General features: G+C 38.5%; 1 pseudogene; it reads right to left on the bottom strand.

Annotated features, from left to right (window-relative positions):
* Nucleotides 1-2470, bottom strand: part of LOC128598358 (U2 small nuclear ribonucleoprotein auxiliary factor 35 kDa subunit-related protein 2-like) — a 48936-nt pseudogene extending 46466 nt beyond the window's left edge.
* Nucleotides 2471-12980: the final 10510 nt, after the last annotated feature.

Here is a 12980-nt window from a genome sequence, read left to right as displayed (position 1 = left end):
AGAGTAAATAAAAATTGATGCTAATAATTACATGAGGCAGAGTCTGTCTCAGAAGGTTATCAGGGTCCCTGTCATGTCTATGGAATCAGAATATTTGAGGGTTGTGCCTGAGATTCTGAAGGTTAATATTTTAGTATTAAGGTTTGAGAACCATTGATATAGAAGAAAAGTAAAGATGGTTAAATATGGAATAGCTAGTAATAATCTCAATGATTAGTTATAATAAAAGCCGGATGGATTTCCTTCAATTTAATCTACTGACATGGCAAAAATTGACATGAGCCTAGTCAAATTCAAGAGTTTTGTGTTGGTACTTTTACTCCACGGCTAAGATATTTTATAAGATTCTGATTGAATGGGGTTGAAATCTACTCTCATAGAATGTAAATAATTCAACATTTACAAATTTGAATAGTTTCCTCATGTGGAAGGGAAAGGTGATGACAGGGAAAATTCAGGATTTTTGAGACCGTTAGCAGAAACTCAATAGTGGTAGTCACATTATTATAATTTATAAATTTTATTGTTATACTCTGCATCTCATTGTTTGGTATCTCCAATAACAATGTTCAATTCTTTCTTGATATCTGGCCTTTTCTCCCCTCATAACTTATTCCTCACTGACCTCTACCAACTTGAGCTGTTAACAAAGAGTTTTGAGCTCCAGTTTGAGAATTCTGTCCTCAATACTGACTGGCCTGTGACACCTCACTCACAGGGATGTGGCTTAGGGAGACTTTGTGTCCTGCACTCTGGTACAATCTTGGTAAATGTCTCTTATCTTGGCATGATTATTAATACTACCTTTCTTATGTCTCCAAATAATATGATCACCCAGTTTATAACTAGACCTTGCCTCAGTTCTGAGCTCCTCCCTCCTTCCTTTCCTCCTTCTTAATTTTATCATTATTATTATTATTATTTTGCAGTTTTTGGCCAGGGCTGGGTTTGAACGCGCCACCTCCAGCAAATGGGGCCAGCGCCCTACTCCTTTGAGCCACAGACGCTGCCCCCCCCCCTTTTATTTTTTTGGAACAAAACAGATTTACTGGGTTTGGGAATCTGGGTAGTGCTGTCTCTAGTACCTGACCTCCTTGGACCATGACTCCTGGACCTACATGAGCTCCGGCTCCTCTGGCTCCTGCTCCTGCGCCTGCTCCGGCTGCCCTGGCTGCCCTGGCCCCAGCTGTGGTCCTTTTTCCTTCCTCTATTTTGTGAACTGTGCCTTTCACGACCCTTTGACGTGTGCTTGTGAGATTTCTTTCCCCCTGTGACTACCTCCTCCTTTTCCTCCCAGGTCCCCCCCTTTCTCTCGCAGGACTCGTCTGGACTGGGCTCCCCTCTCCCTCCTCCCCACGTTCTTACCAAATGAGGAACCAGCTTATCTGGAGACAGGCAGACGTCTCTGTCAGCTCCCCAGAACTCATTGTTGGGATTTCTGAACACATGGAGGAAGTTGCAGTCTCTTCCTCTTGGGCCCTGTTGTATTTCGAATAATCCACAAATGGCCTTTTTCTAGCGGGTGACGGGGCAGAATTGGCAGCGAGGCCGCAGCCGGGTCCCACAGTCCGCTGAACTCAGACAGGGCCGCCAGGCATTCCTCCTCTGACTGGTACTGACGCGCACGTGGCCCCGCAGGTGAGCCTCCAAGTTGCACTGACCTTGAACCGAACGACTTTCCCCCCGGGCAGCACGTGGTCGTAGAAGTCCAGGAACCGCTGGTGGGTGTCCTCGTCGCTGTCCTCCAGGCCGGCCTCGTAGTCGTCCCTCTGGCGCTGCGCCATTCCAAACGTTGTGAACATGCTTTTAATGAGAAGGGTGGGGCTCGAGGCCGGGAAATCATGTTTACGTGAACACCAGTCTCCACACCTGCACGCTCCGGTTTCACGGTGGAAGGGACCACCCGCTCGCCCCTCCTCCGCTCTGTTTAAACCCACGCGTGGTTCTGGGTTTGCCAGGCGGCGCCACTTCGCAACTCACTTCCGGCCTGCCCCGGCGTCTGCCGCCCAGCGTGCTCGCTTTCTCTCTCCTCCTGCAGTTTCTGCTGCGCCTCTTCTCTCCCTTTTCTCTGCTGTTCTTCCCATTCTTCCTTTAACTTTCTCTCTTGCTCTTCCTGCCGTTTCCTAGCTGCCTCTTCCTTTTCTTTTTTTATTCTGAATTCTCCTTGCGCCTCCTGCTCCCTCTGCAGCCACTCCTCGTGCAATCTTCGCTTGCCCCTCTCTCGCCAACCATTTCTCTTCTTCTAGTTGTTGTTCTTCAGCAAAAGCATCCTCTTCCTCCTCCTTCTGCGAGAGCCCTGAGTCTCTTAGTCGAGCGAGTTCCTGCCGACGCCTCTTTCGTTTCTCCTTCTTCAGCGCGGCCTTGTACATTTTGCTGCTGGTTTCTCAGGAAAAACTGTCTCCTTGGGCGCTGCAATCTTGCCGGCCTGAGCGCTGTATTTCTTAATGTTTGCCTGGCATGATCCTGCCATTAAAAAAAAAAAAAAAATCCTGGTCTCTCTAAAGTTTTGGCTGGTATGTGAGAGTTGTGTAAAGATCTGTAAATCATGCTTCAGAAGATAGGGTTCTAATCCTATCTATCTCTTCCATTCACTGGCCATGGGACCTAGGGAAAAATGTCTTAAGCATCAACTTCTGCTCCCTTTTAAAATAAAGTGATGGTAATGCTGTCTTCTTTCTCATAGGGTTGTTATAAAGCTAAACCTAAATGTGTGAACTAGACCTTGATAAATGTTCACTGTATGAATTCGATAAATGATAAAACACTGAAAATATACGGAACATTCCAATCATCTATTTCCTATATGGCCTTAATTTGACATTCTATTCCTAAAATGTGCAATAAAAACTTTTAAGTAAAGGCAGTGTAAATATTTCTAATTTTTTTAATCTTTTTTTATTAGTATTAGATCATAGCTGTGTACATTAATGCGATCATGGGGCACCATGCACTGGTTTTATAAACAGTTCGACGATTTTCATCACACTGGTAACATAGCATTCCTGGCATTTTCTTAGTTATTGTGTTAAGACAATCATATTCTGCATTCACTAAGTTTCACATGTACCCTTGTAAGATGCACCGCAGGTGTAATCCCACCAATCACCCTCCCTCTGCCCAACCTCCTCTCTCCCCCTTTCCCTCTCTCCCCTTCCCCATATTCTTAGGTTATAACTGGGTTATGGCTTTCCTATGAAAGCCAGAATTTAGTTTCATAGTAGGGCTGAGTACATTGAATTTTTATATACTGGTTGATTCTTGCCATTGACATCTAAGAAAAAAGTTTTCTCTTTAATCAAGAAACTGTTTTTGTTGGTGGATTCATGAACACTGACTAGAAAGAATGGGACTCATGTAAAGGGAAAGCCCAGAGTCAGTTGGGATCTGGACATGGTGGTGTTCTAATTCCATCTTACCTGTTTAAGTCATGTTTCTGAAATATGATCAGCTGTCTGAGGCTTGCATTTGATGAGGGCTAATATGTCAAGGATCACAATCTCATGCAAGGGTGCATCTTTTCTCTCCAAGGGCTTCAGTATTAGGTTATGCTGAAGCCATGGTGTCCAGGACTGGATAAAGTCACAAAAAGTCTCATTATTCCCATTCCCTTGGCTAAAAGGGTGGAACACAATTAAAGTCTGCATTATTGCCTAATGGAACATTCAAAGCTCTCTGGACCTCCTTTGAGAAACGTCACATTTAACATCTTTTTCAGATGTTTTCTTGAAGTCAAGTATATGACTTATTCAGAATTTTTTAGAAGCTAGTATTGAACATTGCTTTTATGAGATAGGGAAACATTTATTGATAGTCTCACTTTATTTTAATACTTGGGATCATTTTATCCCAGACATAGCCCTTTACACTACAGAAGCAATGGTAGAAATCAAATAAATGCCCCAGCAACATAATGTTCTGTTCTCTAGGAAATTCATCTAAGAGTGGAAAATTATTTGCAGAACTGAACATTTCCTTAAGCAACTGTATTATGCTAATATTTTGTAAAATTTTTATAATACTTTTACTTTGAAATCAGTTGTGCAGAAATGTTCCTAAAGCATACATTTGGTATAGCATATGAATTAGAAATTACTATTTCTAAAAGAGCAAGAATCCACTGAGCAGATTGGCAATAGAAATCAATGGTATGTTTCTTACCACAGTGACGTGAACTACTTTAATAAATTCAGGGAAAATATTATTAATGAACATAAATGCAAAAATATTCAATAAGATCCTAGCAAACAGAATACAGTGACCCATTAAAAATTATACATCATGGGGTGGCGCCTGTGGCTCAATGGAGTAAGGCGCCGGCCCCACATGCCGGAGGTGGCAGGTTCAAACGCAGCCCTGGCCAAAAACTGCAAAACAAAAAATTATACATCATGATCAAGTAGGCTTTATCCCAGGGATGCAAGATTGATTCAACATACTGTAAATCCATAAAGGTAATTCATCAAATAAATAAGATAAAAAAAAAAAAGACCATCTGGTTCTCTCAACTGATGCAGAAAAGGCTTTTAACAAAACCCAGCACCCTTTTTTTTTTTTTTTTTGACAAAAATGATTAACCAAATTGGTTTAGGTAGGGCATTTCTTAAATTGGTAGAGGCCTCCTCCACCAAAACCACAGTCAATATCATACTGAATGGAGTAAAACTGAAAGCATTTCCACTTCGAACTGGAATGAACTTCAACATAGTGCTGGAATTTCTAGCCATTGTAATCAGGCAAGAGAAGATGGAGACTATTCACATGGGGGCAGAAGAAGTCAAACTCTTGCTCTTTGCAGATGACTTTATCATATACTTGTAAAACCGCAGGGACTCAGCTACAAAGCTCTCAGAAGTGACCAAGGAATATAGCATCATCTCAGGATACAAAAATCAATGCCCACAAATCAGTAGTAGCCTTTGTATATGCCATTAACAGTCAAGCTGAGAATCAAATCAAAGACACAATGCCTTTTATAGTAGCTCTAAAGAACAAAATACCTGGGAATATAGCTAACAAAGGACAGGGAAGACTTTTATAAAGAGAACTATGAAACCCTGAGAAAAGATATAGCAGAAGACGTTGACAAACTTAAGTGGAAGAACTTACCATGCCCTGACTGGGAAGAATCAACATTGTTAAAATGTCCATACTAACCAAAGCAATCTACAGATCTAATGCAATCCCCATCAAAGCACCAACCTCATACTTTGAGGAACTTGAAAAAAAAAAAGTATTTTGTTTCATATGAAACCAGAAAACAACCTGAGTAGCCAATACAGTTTTTAGAAATAAAAACAAATGTGGAGGCATCATGTTATCAGATTTTAGGTTATACTACAAATCTATAGGGATCAAAACAGCATGGCACTGGCACGAAAACAGAGATGTAGATCTATGGAATAGAATAGAGAACCTAGAGATGAACCCAACCACATATCACCATACAAACAAAACCAAACCGAAGTATGCACTGGGGAAAAGAATGTGCATTTAATAAATGGTGCTGGGAGAACTGGTTAGCCACATGTAGAATACTGAAAATGGATCTGCACCTCTGACCACTGACAAAAATTGACTCTCATTAAATAAAAGATTTAAATTTAAGACACGAAACAGTAAAAATGCCAGAAGAGAGTGGGAGGGAAATGCTTGACAAAATTGGCCTTGGAAAATATTTTATGAAGAAGATCTCCCTGGCAATTGAAGCAACACCAAAAGTAAATAAATGGGACATGATCCGGCTAAAAAGCTTCTGCACAGCTAAGGGTACAGCAACTAAAGCAAACAAACAGCCTTCAGAATGGGAAAGATATTTGCATGCTATGAATCCTGACAAAGGGCTAATAACTAGAATATACAGAGAACTCAAATTAATGAACAACATAAAAAAGCAAACAACCATATTTATAGGAGGGCAAGAGACTTGAACAGAAACTTCTCTGAAGAAGACAGACGAATGGCTAATGAACACATGAAAAAAGGCTCATCATTCCTAACCTCAGAAAAATGCAAATCAAATCACTGGTGTATCACCTAACACCAGTCAGAATAGCCCACATCACAAAGTCCCAAATCTGCAGATGTTGGCGTGGATGTAGAGAGAAGGGAACACTTGTGGGATTTCGAATGAATACAATCTCTATGGAAAGAAGTATGGAGAATTGCCAAAGAACTAAAAGACAATCTTCCATTTGATCCTGCAATCCCATTACTAGATATCTACCTAGAAGAAAAAAAATCGTTTTACCATAAGGACATTTGCACCTGACTGTTCATTGCAGAGAAATTCACAGTTGTCAAGTGCTGGAAGCAACCCAAATGCCCATCTACCCTGAATGGATTAACAAACTCGGGCATATGTATACCATGGAGTGCTATTTAGCAATAAGAAAAGATGGAGAATTTACATCTTTTATGTTTACCTGGATGGAGGTGAAACACATTCTTCTTAGTAAAGTTTCTCGTGAATGGAAAAAAAAATGTATCTAATATACTAAATACTAATATGAAACCAATATATAAACAACTACATGCTCACATGAAAGAAAAAACTCAAATATAGTCTAACAAGGGTGGGGAGAAGGTAGAGAAGGGGAAGCAGGAAGGCCAACTGATGGGAGGAGGGAGGCAACTGGCGGGATTTCACCTGATGTGCACAATGTGAGGGTGTTCAGCACGTGCCCTGGGTGAAGGGCTCAACAACAACTTGAACTTTACCTTAGAATTGAAAACAGTGTAACCTAGACATTTGTACCCTCATATTAATTTGAAATAAAACAAAGTACATTCAGGGAAAATAATAAAATATGATATGATTTCCTATATCTATATATTACTCCTCTCTTACTCAGATCCGTGTGTTGCTGATTGCCATCTTTAGAAAATTGGGAAAGTTAATTTCTTCACATCTTGTTTTCCTTATCACAGAAATGGGGTGGTTTTGAAGATCAAATAATTTAATTCATGCTCATAGTACATGGTAAGCACTTCATAAATACCAGTTACTATATTTATTAAAGACAAGTAGCCTTGACATACAATCTCAAATCTTTGATAGGAAAATTTTGTATGTTTTTCAGTCATAAATTAAATGTCATTGGGCGGCGCCTGTGGCTCAAAGGAGTAGGGCGCCGGCCCTGTATGCTGGAGGTGGCAGGTTCAAATCCAGCCCCAGCCAAAAAAAATAAAATAAATAAATAAATAAATAAATGTCATTGCAAATGATTCTGTTTTTGTAATCATTGTTGGGGTGTTTCACTTTTATCAACAAACCTTACTTCCAATTTGAAACTAAATTTCCTATTATCTTTAGTTTAGAGTCTTTTAATATTAAGTATAATTGATCAATTTTTTATTTGAATGCCTGCTAGGAATCAGGCACTTTTTAAGACTCTTTGGGAAGTTTAAACTCGAAAAACATCACACTTTCCTTACTGCCTATTGCTTAATCATAGAGATAGGTACGTTAACAAGCAAATTTAATAAAACAACAGAATTGAAAAATACTTCAAGAGAAACAGATCAAAATATTAAAGCAGACAAGGTACAGATTACACTAATAGAATAAGGCAAAACTTTACATGTTAGTAGAATTTTGGTTCAAAAAGGACATCTCAGGGGGGACAATGAAAAAAAAGATATTGACATGTGAACGTACAGATACCATGTTCAGGAATAAAGATTAAGCATTTGACATTGAAACATGAATTAAGAAGGAAATAACTCTGTAAAGGTTCTGTGTGGCATGTTTCAAGACAGATGTCCGGATGCAAAGGGGTGAGTGTGGAAATAACATACTTTTGGCAGCGGTGGAGAGGCAGAGGTGGGGGAGCTAGGAAAAACTTTGCAGAGGCAGAAGCAGTAAGACTTCATAACGGACTGGATGTGAAGATAATAAAAAGCAGATGACCCTGATTCTCTAGCCTTACGTGCCTGAAATAATAACACTGTTACTACTAAGAATGGGACAATGGAGTTCCGGTGCAGTGGCTGATGCTTCATCTTTAGCCATGTTGAGTTTAAAAATGTACTTGTGGGAATACACTTGAAAAGAGTGGAAAAACTGGGTCTGTTGTTCAGGAGAGTGGTCTGGCTTCAGGGATTTGGAAGTCACCTGCAGAATATTGAAGCTATGAGAACAAATGAATTAAAGTCCACCAATAATTCCTGCAACCTATACCATAGATAAAAACCAGTTTTGAAAAATGGTTAAATTCCTAAAGTAAATCATGCCCCTTTTATTTCAGTTCCTGTGTAATGGTCATTGCTTGTTCTCTTACATATTTTTTATTTGCAGTCCAAGATTCTTAAGTTACTTAATTGCCCTCTTTTGTCTCTCTCTTTCTCTCCCACCTCCATTCCTTCACATTAAATCAAACTTTGTTTTTCTTTCTGATCCTCTCATCTTCTAATATGATAAGAAACGAATTTCTAATGTTTGGATTGTTAGCTATTGACACCTTGTATGATTCATGGAAACACTTTGAACATCATTTATGAAAATACAGAGACTTCTTAGTATCTTTCTTGCTAGATGCTTCCAAAAACCTGAGATCTACAACTCCAGTCAATTTACACTAAGGAGATTTTGCCATTTCTAGATAGACCAAACCTAGCTTTTCTTCTTAGACATAACATTTAACAAACATATACTATATACAGACTATGCTCTTGGTACTAAGGATTTAAGTTAAATAGAATATGGTCTTTTTCCCCCCTCCTTTTTCTCCTCCCCTCCCCTCCTCTCTTCTCTTCTCTTTGCTTTTCATTTCACTTTTTTTCTTTTCTTTCATTTCACTCTGTCACCCTGGGTAGAATGCCATGGCTTTTGTAGTTCACAGTAACTTCAAACTCTTGGGCTCAAATGATCCTCTTCTTTCAGGTTTCCAAGTAGCTGGGACTACAGGCGCCCACCACAAAGCCCAGTATTTTTAGTAGTGACGAGGTCTCAATCTTGCTCTTGCTAAGCCTGGTCTGGAATTCCTGAGCTCAAGCAATCCAACCCGAGTCAGCCTCCCAGAGTACTAGAATTACTGGTGTGAGCCACCATGCCAGGCCAGAAGATGGTATTTTTCTGAGAGCAGCTCACGAGGTAATGGGCTTTCAAGACAGGGTTTATGTACCTATCCTTTTCCCAGATCATGCATTTTAGGCATTGAGGTTGCCAACGTAACTATATGCAAATATATGTGTCCCTAGTTAAACTTACTTTTAACTATTCAACTGTAGTTCATTGGCTGTTGGTCTATTCTAGATGACTCTTAAAATGGATGATCACACTTTCTCTGTGTTTTAAATAGCTCAGCAAGTATAACCTTACCCAACTTGAAGCACCATGAAGGTGACCAATACACAGAAATTTAAAATTCTTGAAAATGTTTCTGTTGTATCTTTTTATCTCAGCCACTGTATATTTGGAGCTTCTTTTTTTGTGCCTGATATTGTTTAGCAGTTCTTTGATAATTTAAATATTTTTAAAAAATTATTATACTGAAATTTGAGAAAAAAAGGAAAATTTAACATCTTTGGACTTGTGAGATCTTTACTAAAAACATAATTGATGTGCAGAAAAACAGGGTCAATGACAAATACGCAGACTAGAGATTTTTCCCCTACTTTGGGTTTTGTGGGTCCTGGGAGTAATACTGAATGGGGCTAGTTGTGGGCAGAATAAAGCTTATTTCTGGAAACACGGATTCTGTCGGAATTGGACCCCAAGGCTCCTTTCTGCTGAGGAGTCTATCCCCTGAGGCTGCGGGGATTATTGAATCAGGTGTCTTCCCCTCACCTGATTTAAAGAAGTATCAGAATTCAACTTGCATTTCATTTATAACTGTTACATTTTTTAAAATCTCATTTTTTCATTTCCCTTTAAACCCTTTTGACTTGGGGATAGCCATAAAGAAAATGAGCAGAATGAAAAATTATGTAACACTATCATAGTTTACAACTTGCATTAAAATGTATAAAATTTGAGAATCACAAACTATGCCATGAAATGATATTTGAGAAGAAAATAGCTTTTCACAGCAGGGTGCTAACCCCTGATACTAGAAGACATTGTTGTCAGCATGTATAATAGTTTTGGCAGTCACTGCATTGTATCCCGCTTACAAACAAAATATCTCAACCTCTTTCTGGTCCCATCCAAAACAACCCATTCTTGCTTGGCTATAAAATCAGAGACTAGATCCATGGATGCTGGGTACATAACTGGTTTAACTTTTATTCCTTAGCTTATTACATGTCTCTCTCCATTACTGATAGGTAAAATGTTATTTCCATGTCACTTTGAGCTTAAATTTGTTTTTTTTTTTAATTTTTTTATTAAATCATAACTTTATACAATGATATGATTATGGGGCATCATACACTCACTTCATAAACCATTTGACACATTTTTATCACAGTGGTTAACATAGCCTTTCCGGCGTTATCTCAGTTACTGTGCCAAAACATTTACATTCTACATTTACCAAGTTTCGCAAATACCCCTGTAATTAATGCACCACAGGTGTGATCCCACCGATTCCCCTCCCTCTACCCACCCCCCCCCTTTCCCACTTCCCCCTATTGTTAAGTTGTAGCTGGGTTATAGCTTTCATGTGAGAGTCCCAAATTAGTTTCATAGTAGGGCTGTGTACATTGGGTACTTTTTCTTCCATTCTTGGGATACTTTACTAAGAAGAATATGTTCCAGCTCCATCCATGTAAACATGAAAGAGGTAAAGTCTCCATCTTTCTTTAAGGCTGCATAGTATTCCATGGTATACATATACCACAATTTATTAATCCATTCGTGGATCGATGGGCACTTGGGCTTTTTCCATGACTTAGCTATTATGAATTGGGCTGCAATAAACATTCTGGTACAAATATCTTTGTTATGTTGTGATTTTTGGTCTTCTGGGTATATGCCCAGCAGAGGAATTACAGGATTGAATGGCAGATCTATTTTTAGATCTCTGAGTGTTCTCCATATATCTTTCCAAAAGGAATGTATTAATTTGCATTCCCACCATTGAGCTTAAATTTGAATGTGCTTTTATGTGAACTATACTAAGAAATAATGTTAATTCAAAAGCGAAAGTAATAGACTTGAGAGATAATAGGATTTAAAGCCAAGGAACATATTAATAGTTTCTAATGTTAGCTACTGCATTCGTTGTCTGTGTGACCACGAACACATCTTTTGAACCTTCTGAATATCAGTGATTTCTTTTTTAAAATCAGAATTACAATGATCATTTTGCACTTGCCACACAGAATTATTGAGCAGATTGAAAGACAGTATATGTGAATGCTTTTGGTAATCACATGGAAATTATTATTAATTATGAGTGAAAAAGAATTATTTAGACTCTAGAATTAGAGCTTAGATTTGAGCATTTATTTATTTATTTATAAAGTTAGGCTTTCACTCTGTCACCCAGACTAGAGTGCAGTGATGTGATCTCAGCTCACTGTAACCTCAAATTCCTAGCCTTCAGTGGTTCTCCTGCCTGAGCTTCCTGAATAGATGGGACATAGGCCTACACCACCATGCCCAACTAAATTTTTAAGACTTTATAGTGATAAGGTCTCTCTGTGTTGCTCAGGCTGGTCTTGAACCTCTGATTTCAGGTGATATTCCTATCTCAGCCTCTTAAGGTGTGAGCCACTGTGATAGAGAAGGAGCTTATGTTTCTATACAGAAAGTAATGGAAGAAAGGAAGTTAATAAATATGACAAAAAAAATTCAGAGGTGAGGTTTTAGCTATAAAAATAACATTTTTGAGAACATCATATTAATTACTTATTGAGATGCAATACTATTGAATTTAAGTAAGTCTCTAAATCTAAATAATTCTATTTGCACATAAGTCCATTTCTCAGTTTTTGGCATAAGAAATCTAAATAAGAGTAGAACAAAGCTTTATTTAAAACTTTAAAAACTCGTTTAATGCTTGCTGGCTTGTGATTTATCAAGTTATTAAACAGTTTCTTGGCCATTTGGTTCAATGTTCCTAGACATTATTAGAAAGATTCAAGAGAGTAAAATTAAGCAAATTTTTGAAATCCTTTCATTTGGGTTGAAAATAACAATGACTTAAAGGTAATTAATATGAAAGTATTCTATTATTTATTTTTCTCATCTATACATGTGATATACCCTTCTAAACATTCCATTAACTCAATGTTTTGTGATTGAGGTTCATGAAATACTGAATGAGAATTACTTGGCATATTCATTTACAGTGTACATCGCTCAGACATTCTGAATCAGAGTCTCTCGAGGTGGTAGTAAGAATACCGGCATCCGCCGTATACATGTGTGCCAGATGAGTCGCGGGCATATCAAAGGTTTCCAATCCCCGCATCAGTCTATGTCTGTGTAAGTGTGCATATCTGTGGGCTTCCTTACTCCCATGTTCATGCAAGTTGGAACAGCTCTGGTGAGGGCTCTTTGAACACATATATTATTGATATAATATTTCAAAGACACAGATTCTATTTAAAAATTCATCATTTTAACTTAATAAATTTAAAATTAAGTCCTTAATAACAGAGAAGCATGTCAAGTTCGTTTTTATTTGTTTGAATATGTCAACTATTTGCATTTAAGCATACTTGATAATGTGGTAAGCTACACACTGACTGTAATTTTTTTATTAATAGAGGGATAGAAAATCTTCTATTTGGCCATACTCCTTTAAGAATATCCTATAACAGATTTTATTCCTTTCTGAGTAGACCTGGTTCTGATTATTAAATGCCGATATGTCTTAGAAACTTGGCTTTACTTTCTGTTCAGCATTGCTTCCCTCTCCCATGCATAGTATTAATGCCAAGTACCCTGTATGTTCCTCGTTAGTTAGTACCCTGTATGTTCCTCTTCACATCAGATCTGCTTCTGGGAGAGTCCAAGCTTGGACGGGGTTTGCCCACTGCAGAAGTCCCCCTCAGACAGCTCCTGTCCATGGAGGCAGCTTCTTGCATGT

The sequence above is a fragment of the Nycticebus coucang genome, chromosome 11, assembly GCF_027406575.1.
Source record: "Nycticebus coucang isolate mNycCou1 chromosome 11, mNycCou1.pri, whole genome shotgun sequence".
In the NCBI taxonomy this organism is placed as follows: domain Eukaryota; kingdom Metazoa; phylum Chordata; class Mammalia; order Primates; family Lorisidae; genus Nycticebus; species Nycticebus coucang.
This window is presented reverse-complemented; position numbering and strand designations above follow the sequence as displayed.